The 9,721-nt window shown below is 41.1% G+C and overlaps 1 protein-coding gene across 2 annotated transcripts in view; it reads right to left on the minus strand.

Moving 5' to 3' along the window:
- The window catches only part of LOC125458911 (glycerophosphoinositol inositolphosphodiesterase GDPD2-like), a 119,355-nt gene extending 111,374 nt beyond the window's left edge, over positions 1 to 7,981 (minus strand). For both annotated transcript variants that reach the window (XM_048544745.2, XM_048544743.2), the window contains exon 1: positions 7,903 to 7,981. The gene's annotated coding sequence lies outside the window, so the exon portion shown is untranslated. The remainder of the gene's footprint in view (positions 1 to 7,902) is intronic.
- Between the last annotated feature and the right edge of the window lie 1,740 nt (positions 7,982 to 9,721).

Consider the following 9,721-nt stretch of genomic DNA (forward strand, 5'->3'; position numbering starts at 1 on the left):
ATGAATGCCCTTCTTCCTGCACACGTAGTGTTCAAGCACCCATAAAAAATTGAATCTAGAACCAGGAGGAACAACTTAAAAATAAGGAGGTTGCCATTCAGGACTGAAATGAGGAGAAATTTGTTCACTCAAAGGGTCGCAACTCTTTGGAATTATCTACTTGAGAGGGCTGTTGAAGCTCAGTCTCTGAGTATGTTTAAAGAAGAAACTACTAGATTCCCAAACACCAATGAGGTAAAGGATTATGGAGATACATTGATGTGATCAATCAGCCATGGTTATTTTAAATGATGGAGCAGAATTGATGGGCTCAATGGCCTACATGTTCCCCCAAGTTTCTAAAATCCAAACCACGAGTCTAATTTTAATCTTATATGGCCCATCTCAAAAGATGTTTTCCTATCCAAATCCATCAGGGTGATAAAGCTGGGTGTCCACTGCTTGACATTTGGAGAGACTGATCCCTTCTAGCTATCTAGCATATTTTGTTTCACTTTTTAATGTATATGCTAATTTGTTAGCAGCCACCATAACTCCTTTGTTTAAGGGTTCTACTTCTAATGACGTTTCTAGATGGTTCTCTCATCGAAGATCTACAATTAAAATTCGCACTGTCCTGTTATTGACTTCCACTGTTCCACTCCATTTTGTTAGGTCATTGATCTTACCTCTTGTTCATCTACCTTAAACATTTAACCAATATTTGAACTTGCTTTTTGAAAAACAAATGAACTGCAGATGCTGGAAATCTAAAACAAAAATAGAAATTGATGGAAAATCTCAGCAGGTCTGGCAGCATCGGTCGAGAGAAATCAGAGAAAACGTTTCAGGTCCAATGGCCCTTCTTTTGGGCTTGCTTGAAGTTTTCCTTGTTCTCTACACCACGAGTACATTCTGTCACTTATTAGGGTCTTCTGGTATGCAAGTCAATTGAGCATCCACTTTAAGCAGTTTTTCTTTGGATACTTTGAATACTTGTATTGTTCTGCCTATTGCCATCTGACACCTTGTTCTGTTCTACATAACCGTTATGAGAACTTGAGATACATGGTGCCTCACGATCTTTTATTAATTGCTCAGATTCCGAAAGACTGCAATTAATTCAAATTAGCCATGGTCAATGAAATGTTCCAGCTCTAATATGGGTTGTTAACCATTCTGGTCCAAACAGACCAGAATGGTTAACAACCATATTAGAGAATCTCTGTCTTGCTATCGTGTCCACTCAACTATCCACTTTTATAACTTTGATGTACACACTAGATTAAAGTTTGTTTGGGTAATCTAACAAGACTCCAGCCTTAAAAAATGTCTTTCTGCCATCATGTAGCACATTCAAGTGTGAAGAAAAAAGAGTGAGCTTATTGCAAACCCTTTCAGAAAGGGTTACTACTACACAGCAAAAAAGGTATAATAGGATTCTTCCAATTGACTGTATGATAAAGAACATAGTAACAACCATCTGAAGTAAATCATTTACATGGATTGCCCTTGCCAGGACCATTGTTAACTTGTAGTTGAATTGCTCAAGATGTTATGGAACATCTCATTGACCATGGCATGATTTCTTTAACACAGTTCATTGTTAAAAGAACTTTCAGCTAATGTGTTCATAACAATGTTCGGGAGAGTTGTGTGAGATGTCCAGAGAAGCATTTCTCAAAGTCAGGCACAACAAGTCACATTTTCCAACAAAGTTCTGAATGTTGAGATAAGATTTGAGATGAGAGGGAAGCAAGATGCCAGTCTAAAGGGGTGTTTGCTTGTTATCTGCTGCATTAACACAGAATGATACTTGATGAGGGTCGAGCTGTGGATGTGGTGTATATGGACTTCAGTAAGGCATTTGATAAGGTTCCCCATGGATGGCTCATTCAGAAGGTCAGGAGGAATGGGATACAGGGGAACTTAGCTGCTTGGATACAGAATTGGCTGGCCAACAGAAGACAGCGAGTGGTAGTAGAAGGAAAATATTCTGCCTGGAAGTCAGTGGTGAGTGGGGTTCCACAGGGCTCTGTCCTTGGGCCTCTACTGTTTGTAATTTTTATTAATGACTTGGACGAGGGAATTGAAGGATGGGTCAGCAAGTTTGCAGACGACACAAAGGTCGGAGGTGTCGTTGACAGTGTAGAGGGCTGTTGTAGGCTGCAGCGGGACATTGACAGGATGCAGAGATGGGCTGAGAGGTGGCAGATGGAGTTCAACCTGGATAAATGCGAGGTGATGCATTTTGGAAGGTCGAATTTGAAAGCTGAGTACAGGATTAAGGATAGGATTCTTGGCAGCGTGGAGGAACAGAGGGATCTTGGTGTGCAGATACATAGATCCCTTAAAATGGCCACCCAAGTGGACAGGGTTGTTAAGAAAGCATATGGTGTTTTGGCTTTCATTAACAGGGGGATTGAGTTTAAGAGTCGTGAGATCTTGTTGCAGCTCTATAAAACTTTGGTTAGACCGCACTTGGAATACTGCGTCCAGTTCTGGGCGCCCTATTATAGGAAAGATGTGGATGCTTTGGAGAGGGTTCAGAGGAGGTTTACCAGGATGCTGCCTGGACTGGAGGGCTTATCTTATGAAGAGAGGTTGACTGAGCTCGGTCTCTTTTCATTGGAGAAAAGGAGGAGGAGAGGGGACCTAATTGAGGTATACAAGATAATGAGAGGCATAGATAGAGTCGATAGCCAGAGACTATTTCCCAGGGCAGAAATGGCTAGCACGAGGGGTCATAGTTTTAAGCTGGTTGGTGGAAAGTATAGAGGGGATGTCAGAGGCAGGTTCTTTACGCAGAGAGTTGTGAGAGCATGGAATGCGTTGCCAGCAGCAGTTGTGGAAGCAAGGTCATTGGGGTCATTTAAGAGACTGCTGGACATGCATATGGTCACAGAAATTTGAGGGTGCATACATGAGGATCAATGGTCGGCACAACATTGTGGGCTGAAGGGCCTGTTCTGTGCTGTACTGTTCTATGTTCTATGTTCTATAATTTACCACTCACTGGATAGAAACTAGATGCCAAGAATTCTTGGCTTGATCAAGGATTGTTTTGTAGAAAGGGTCATTGAGTTTAAAGGGCTGATGACTAAGTTGAGCCTGGTGCGTACGGTGTCCAGTATGCCAAGCATTGCCTTCCATGATTGGATTATTGCTAACAATGAGTTTTAAATGGAAAATATCCTGGATTCATTGACAGTTTGATGGCCACAAGCACCAGATCCACTTCTGAGTCACAGGAGGCGCTTCAATGGAAAATTGATCTGTCGCATGCCTGCAGATGCATGTTCATATTATTTGTATTGTTTCATTGTGCTTGAGAAATGCATATAGTGTGCAAGCATGTGGGGATTGGTTATCCAGTTGGCTGGACAGCTGGTTTGCGATGTAGATTCATTTCTCAAATCCAGTGAGGTTACAATGAAGGCTCTGCTTCCCAGCATCAGCATATGCTTGAGAAGAAGTGAACATCAGGTTAAACTCACCATCAATAGTCTCTCTAATGAGAGAGCAGCTCAATGGTGCTTTGGGATTGTGGGAACTTTGCCTTAAAAGTATTTAGGTTTCAAATGCTGGTCATAGTTAATGTCAGATATGTTACTGGTCTTTGCATATTGCAGTTACACATCTCTATAAAGTAACCTTAAAAGAAGTAACTGTGGGCCACATTGCACACAGCTACGGCAAGACATCCTAGAATGCAAAGGGGCATGTAAGTTACTACCTTTGACTTTTGTAGTTCAGATGGAGAAGTGAAGTCACCATAGTCATACTGAACCATGGGGGTGCTCCCTTATTAGAGGGAGAGACATGAGTAATAATGGTTTAAACTGAGGCTCACCATGCCTTGCGAAGGGGTAAAATTTTGAAGGAGAGTCCTTCAATGATAATGGAATGCTCTTACATCCAGTTGTGTCTACTGTGGGTGATATAGAGCTGGGGGAGGAGGGTATAAGTTCTTCTGCAGCATTTATACTGTGCTACTAGCTCTCTGCATAACTCTTGGAGTATGTGTTGAAATAACATCCATTGGAAAATTGGCAAAACAAGCCATTCCATGGCCCTCTGTGTCAGAATGTAACACATCTGACTCTGTGGATAGGCGTGTAAAACCATTATTTAAGTGATGCAACTGTTGACTGCTTCCACTATGAAGATTCTCTTCTGCTCCTTATGTTTCTCACACAGGTTCATTACCAGTGCGACCAGTGGACCCAGCCACAGCAGGTATTATAATTGATCTTTCACTATACAACCACAGTGTAGGGAAATGAAGGAAGCATGGATATGCCAGCCAGCCATACAGCAAGAGTATCCAGGAGCAGAAAGTAAGCAGCCTCCAGTGAATGAAGAGGTCTCAACTTCAGGGTGCTTAAGAGACAGAGAAGGACCAATGTCTTTTTCCCTTGATGTCATTTCCTCCAGGTGAGTGAAGTACAATGTCAGGACAGGTTTATGGACACTGCCACAGAACAATGCCAACTGCTGCTGCAACCAGAAGGAGTGGGTGGCTAACCCATCATTTCTCCTTCCAGGGAGTGGAATCTTCCAATTTTCCACCAACAAGTGTACCAAGGCTTTTGCAGACACTATCTTCATCTCTTTTTCCCATGACAAGGTCAGTGCTGCAGCCTGAGAAGTAGCTTTCAGCTTCCCTGAGGCACAGTCACCAAAAACTGCACATAGGTCTTTGCTTTGAGAGGGCCGTGTTACAACGCTGTGAAGTTGGTCAATAGGAAAGGGTTCCATTCCATCAATGTGCAACTGATCTCTGATCACCGATGCCACTGCTTACAGGTTTGTACCTGGTATCTGGGGAGCTGCCACGACCCCTGCGTCCTCGAGAACTTTCATGTTCCTGTTGTGTTTGAGAGAGAAGATGCCTTTCAAGGAGCTGAAAGGGAGCCAACTGCCATTGTCTGCCTTCATGGCTGATGACCCCATTACACAAATCCCAGAGCGGAGATGCAATATGGCTCATTATTCAATCTGGGCTATGGTGAAGTTAACAATAGGGCTACTTAAGATATGGTTCCACTGCTTGGATGCACTTGGAAAAGCCTTGCATTACACTCCAAACAGATTATGCTACATAATCCTAGCGTGTTGTGCACTATACAACTAGAGCAGGTTCTGAGGCAATGTGATGAATGCTGAGGATCTGGTAGAGTAGGAGCAGCCATCCAAAGAGGAACATGAGGATGTTGAGCTCAAGGAATATCACGTTTTGTATGACAGAGCACAGTTATGTTCGGCATTACAGGTCTGACAAAATTTATTTGCCACTCAGTTCCAGTTAGTGGGAGCTGGTTGCAGTGATCACTCATTGAGTGTAAATTACTTGTTGCTCAAGATGCAAGGGCTTCATTTATATGTTGGGTGATAAATTCAGCCTTAGTTGTTTTGATTTCTGTTCACGTTTGGTTTCTGTACATAAAAGTTAATATTATACATTGTTTGAAAGCCTTCCTGTCTGTGATGGCCGCACATTGAACAATGATGAGATATTGGGCTCCAGTGGGCATTGTAGACAGAGTAGTAGTGACTGGGAAAAAAGTTCTATGATGGGTTGTGGCCAGTGAAGTGTGGGATTTGGTGATTAAACTAAGATTGGGGTAAGAATGTGCCGTTGCACTTGCAAGGCAGTTAAATCTGCAAAATCTGGCTTCACCAGAGGTAATGATAAATACAACTACCTGGCAACAATTCCAGATGTTAGGAAATTGAATAAATATATGTGCCACCTTTGCCTGACATCCTGAAGGGGTTATGAGCATTGATCTGAACGCTGTACTTCACACTGTGAACATCTGGAGCAAGAGATGGATACCAAAATCAAAAATAAAGAGTGGTCTCGTTAACTATTAAACTTGCAGAGAGATCATTGGTAGATCAGCCACTTGAGTATGGACTCTTGCAAATGGAAAGAAATTGCTGGTCTAATGAGAGTATGCCTGAAGTGACAATATACACTCAATAAAGATGTTTGATTAAACCATATCTTCGTTCTGCATCATTGTTGATCCAAAATAAAACCAGAAGCTGGATAATCTGGCAAGGTAATGACTGGGGCTTTTGCAAACCCCAAAGTGTTGCTATTTTTAAGTGTTTCCATCCCTGAGGAGCAATGTTTATTGTTTTGCCCCACAAATAGTTGATTTGTTACTGATATGCTTATGAACAGCTCACTGGAGCCCAGTATATCATCATTGTTCAATGTGCGGCCATCACAGACAGGAAGGCTTTCAAACAATGTATAACATTAACTTTTATGTACAGAAACTAAAAGTGAATAGAAACCAAAACAACAAAGGCTGAGTTTAACCCCTAACACATAAATAACTTGCAATTTTTCCAGTAACTATCCTCATTGATCCTGAAGCATTGATGTTCAGAGTGATGGTAATGTTTACAATTACTTGCACATCCTGGTGTCTGAGCCAGTAGATAGAGGGATTCAAAATCAGTAATGAACTGACTGAACAAGCACAGTTTCTTCACTCAAACAACAGAGCTAACCATTGATCTGTAAACCCTGTTGGGTGGTATTGCTGACTGTTGGCAGATTTCCTCATCTCTGCCTTCTGAGAAGGCAAGCTCCTTTTGCCTGGTGAGGACTTTGCTGCTGGTGTATTGCTGCTGCTCTCCTTCCTTTTTATGCTGTGCCCAGTGTAGGTAGGGCGGCTGCACACTTTTGATCTTAAACTTGTGTTGTTTATTAGGGATTAGTAATCACAGCCCTATTAAAATCAATCTTAAAAATTTAGCAAAGGTCCACTTCAAAAAACTCAGCTAGGCACATTTATAACTGACCTTAGTGCCTACAAAAGTTTCCCCAAACAGGTTAGCTAAGGTGCAAGACTTCTACTTTATCAACTAAAGTAAAACAGTAATCTGCAAATGTGTGTGCTTTCTTACCTCTGTGTTGCAGATTATCTATTTTTGTTCCAATCTACAGTCATTCTTCATTTGAGCGTCACTCTTATTCCTTCTGAGCTTGAGGTATGCCACCCTACATACATTCCCACACATTTTCTGTACTAAAATCACCACGTTCTGTTTAAATACTCCTATATTGGCAAAGGCTGATTTCCTGCAATGTGCCCTTTCTGAATTGTCCTGTCTAACAGGACCGTGGAATCAGCCTTTGTGTCTTTATTTAAATATCTCTTTTTTTTTACAGCTGTCCCCTAGTTAGTATGTGCGCTGCTGCCTTACACTCAGAATTCTAGACCATAGCTGAGTTTGCATGGATTCCTTACAAAACTACTAAACTATTTAGATTCAGCTTGCTAAAATCAAGCTTATGCTTAAATCATTACTTCATGCTCCCTACATTCCTCACTTCAACCACCTCCTAAGCTGGGAATAATTTGACTCTGCCACTGGAAAGCATATTATGAAAGAAAAATCAGAACGTTTCTACATTATGCAGCTGTTCTGTTTTGTCAGTTTTACATTTGAACACCAAGTTCAAAGTCTACCCCATGTAATTCTTATGAATCAATAGCATTTAAAATAGCAATTTTCCTGTACACTTTGTGTACTCTTTGAATATATATAAGAACCGATACTGAGACATGCGCTCACAATTTCAGAGTCAGATGTGGCTTTAAGCATTTCCTTTATATAGAATGCAAAGTATGCTGACAAGATTTGGCAAATTCATATGAATACAACATCACTAGTCGCAACTGAATCATTGCTATTTATCAGGATTACACATGCAGTTGACCCTAAAAAAATGAAAGAAATTTCTATGAAACAATAGTAATGTGAGCAGGAGACTAATACCGGGATGAATTGATTTAATCAAAATCATCACTCAGGATCATAAAATGACACAAAATTGCTGATCAGCACAGAGTGAGTCTTCAGATTATTAATAGGGATATAAAGTTTAGCACTTGCCTGTTTGTTGAGTAGATGAGGAATAGAGATTTTATTTCAGACAGAGTCCCTTTTGATCACGCTCCTTCCTATTGTGCTGGGAATGGATTACAGTTTGAGGATGATAGATTCACTTGTTGAAACCATGCCAGTTTTCTTGAGTAGAACAAACAGAGCATGTTTGCATTAACCCTTTCACTGCCCAACCATGAGAATATTAACATGGACAGTAAATCGGTACATCTACTATATAAAATAGCGATCTGGACATCAAGACCCAGAAATTTGCTTGCTCACAAAAATGGGCATGGAAGGAGAGGAGTGATCAAATGTGTTCTGTGTGCGCTGCCATCTGGATCTTCTAAATGTGTGGGTTCATTAAGGGCTTATGTTATCTAGTGTGTATGAGCATAGCCACCATCTGATCTGATGAGAAGAATAAACATGATGAAGTTTATTGCATATCTGAAACTATTTACTTTTTATAAGAACAGGATCTACATGATGCCAAAGGCAGTCGAGCAATCTAGCCTTCAGTCTGTCTCCCAGGAGAACCCACTTCACTTTCTCACCAGATTCTTATGTCATCATTGCAGAGGTTGATGCTTATTGCATTCAATCAGATGTTCAGACCCATTTGAAGCTGGAAACTTGTTATATTAAGATATATGCTCCTAAGTTTCTGCTTATTGGTTCTGAGTCTGTTTGGGAGATACAGAAAGTAAGATGTCAATCATGGTTAGACAATGGCAAGGAAGAGGGGCTTGAGTCATTTGGTGAGACTAGAGAACTTAAGATTGTTCTCCTTAGAGCAAAGCAGCAGGTAGGGAAATTTTATCGTGAAGTACCAAACATGTAATGTTTTGATGTAGTAAGTAAGGACAAATTTTATTTACTATCAGGTAAGTTAGGAGAATCATAGAGTTATGCAGCTCTGAGACAGACCCTTTGATCCAACTCATCTGCATCGACCAGATAACCTAAACTCACTTAGTCCTATATGCCAACATTTGGCCCATATCCCTCTGAGCTCTTCCTATTCATGTTTCCATCCAGATGCCATTTAAATGTTGTAATTGTACCCGCCTCCAACACCACCTCTGGCAGCTTAACTCATGCGCACACCACCCTCTGAGTGAAAATGTTGCCCCTCAGGTCCCTTTTAAATCTTTCCCCTCTCACTTTAAACCTATGCCCTCTAGTTTTGGACTCCCCCATCCTGGGGATAAAAGACCTTAGCTATTGGACCTATCTATGTCCCTCATGATTTTATAAACTTCTATAAGGTCACGCCTTAGCCCCTGATGCTCCGAGGAAAATAGCCCCAATCTGTTTCGCTTCACCCTGTCGCTCAAACCTTCTAATTCCACCAACATTCTTGTAAATCTTTTCTGAACCCTTTCAAGTTTAACATCTTTCCTGCAGCAGGGAGACCAAAATTGAATGCAGTATTCTAAAAGTGGTTTCACTAATGTCCTGTAGAGTTGCAAAATGATGTCCCAACTCCTATTGTCAATGCATTGACCAATGACAGCAAGCATGCCATATGACTTCTTCACCGCCCTTTCTATCTGCAAATCCACTCTCAAGGACCTATGCACCTGCACCCTAGGTCTCTTTGTTCAGCAATGAACTCAGGACCCTATTATGAATTAGTAGTTAGAGGGTGCAGACTTAAAATAATTGGCAAAAGACTACTGAGATGAAACAAAGTTTTTAATGCTGTGGGCACTAATGTTGGTTTGTGTTCGCACTAGGAAGATTCCCCTGTGCCTATAGCTTTAACATAAGTAGATGGTTAATAACCAGACAGGGTTGCTAATGTAGAACTCTATGTTCC

Source organism: Stegostoma tigrinum, chromosome 15, assembly GCF_030684315.1.
Source record: "Stegostoma tigrinum isolate sSteTig4 chromosome 15, sSteTig4.hap1, whole genome shotgun sequence".
Lineage (NCBI taxonomy): Eukaryota > Metazoa > Chordata > Chondrichthyes > Orectolobiformes > Stegostomatidae > Stegostoma > Stegostoma tigrinum.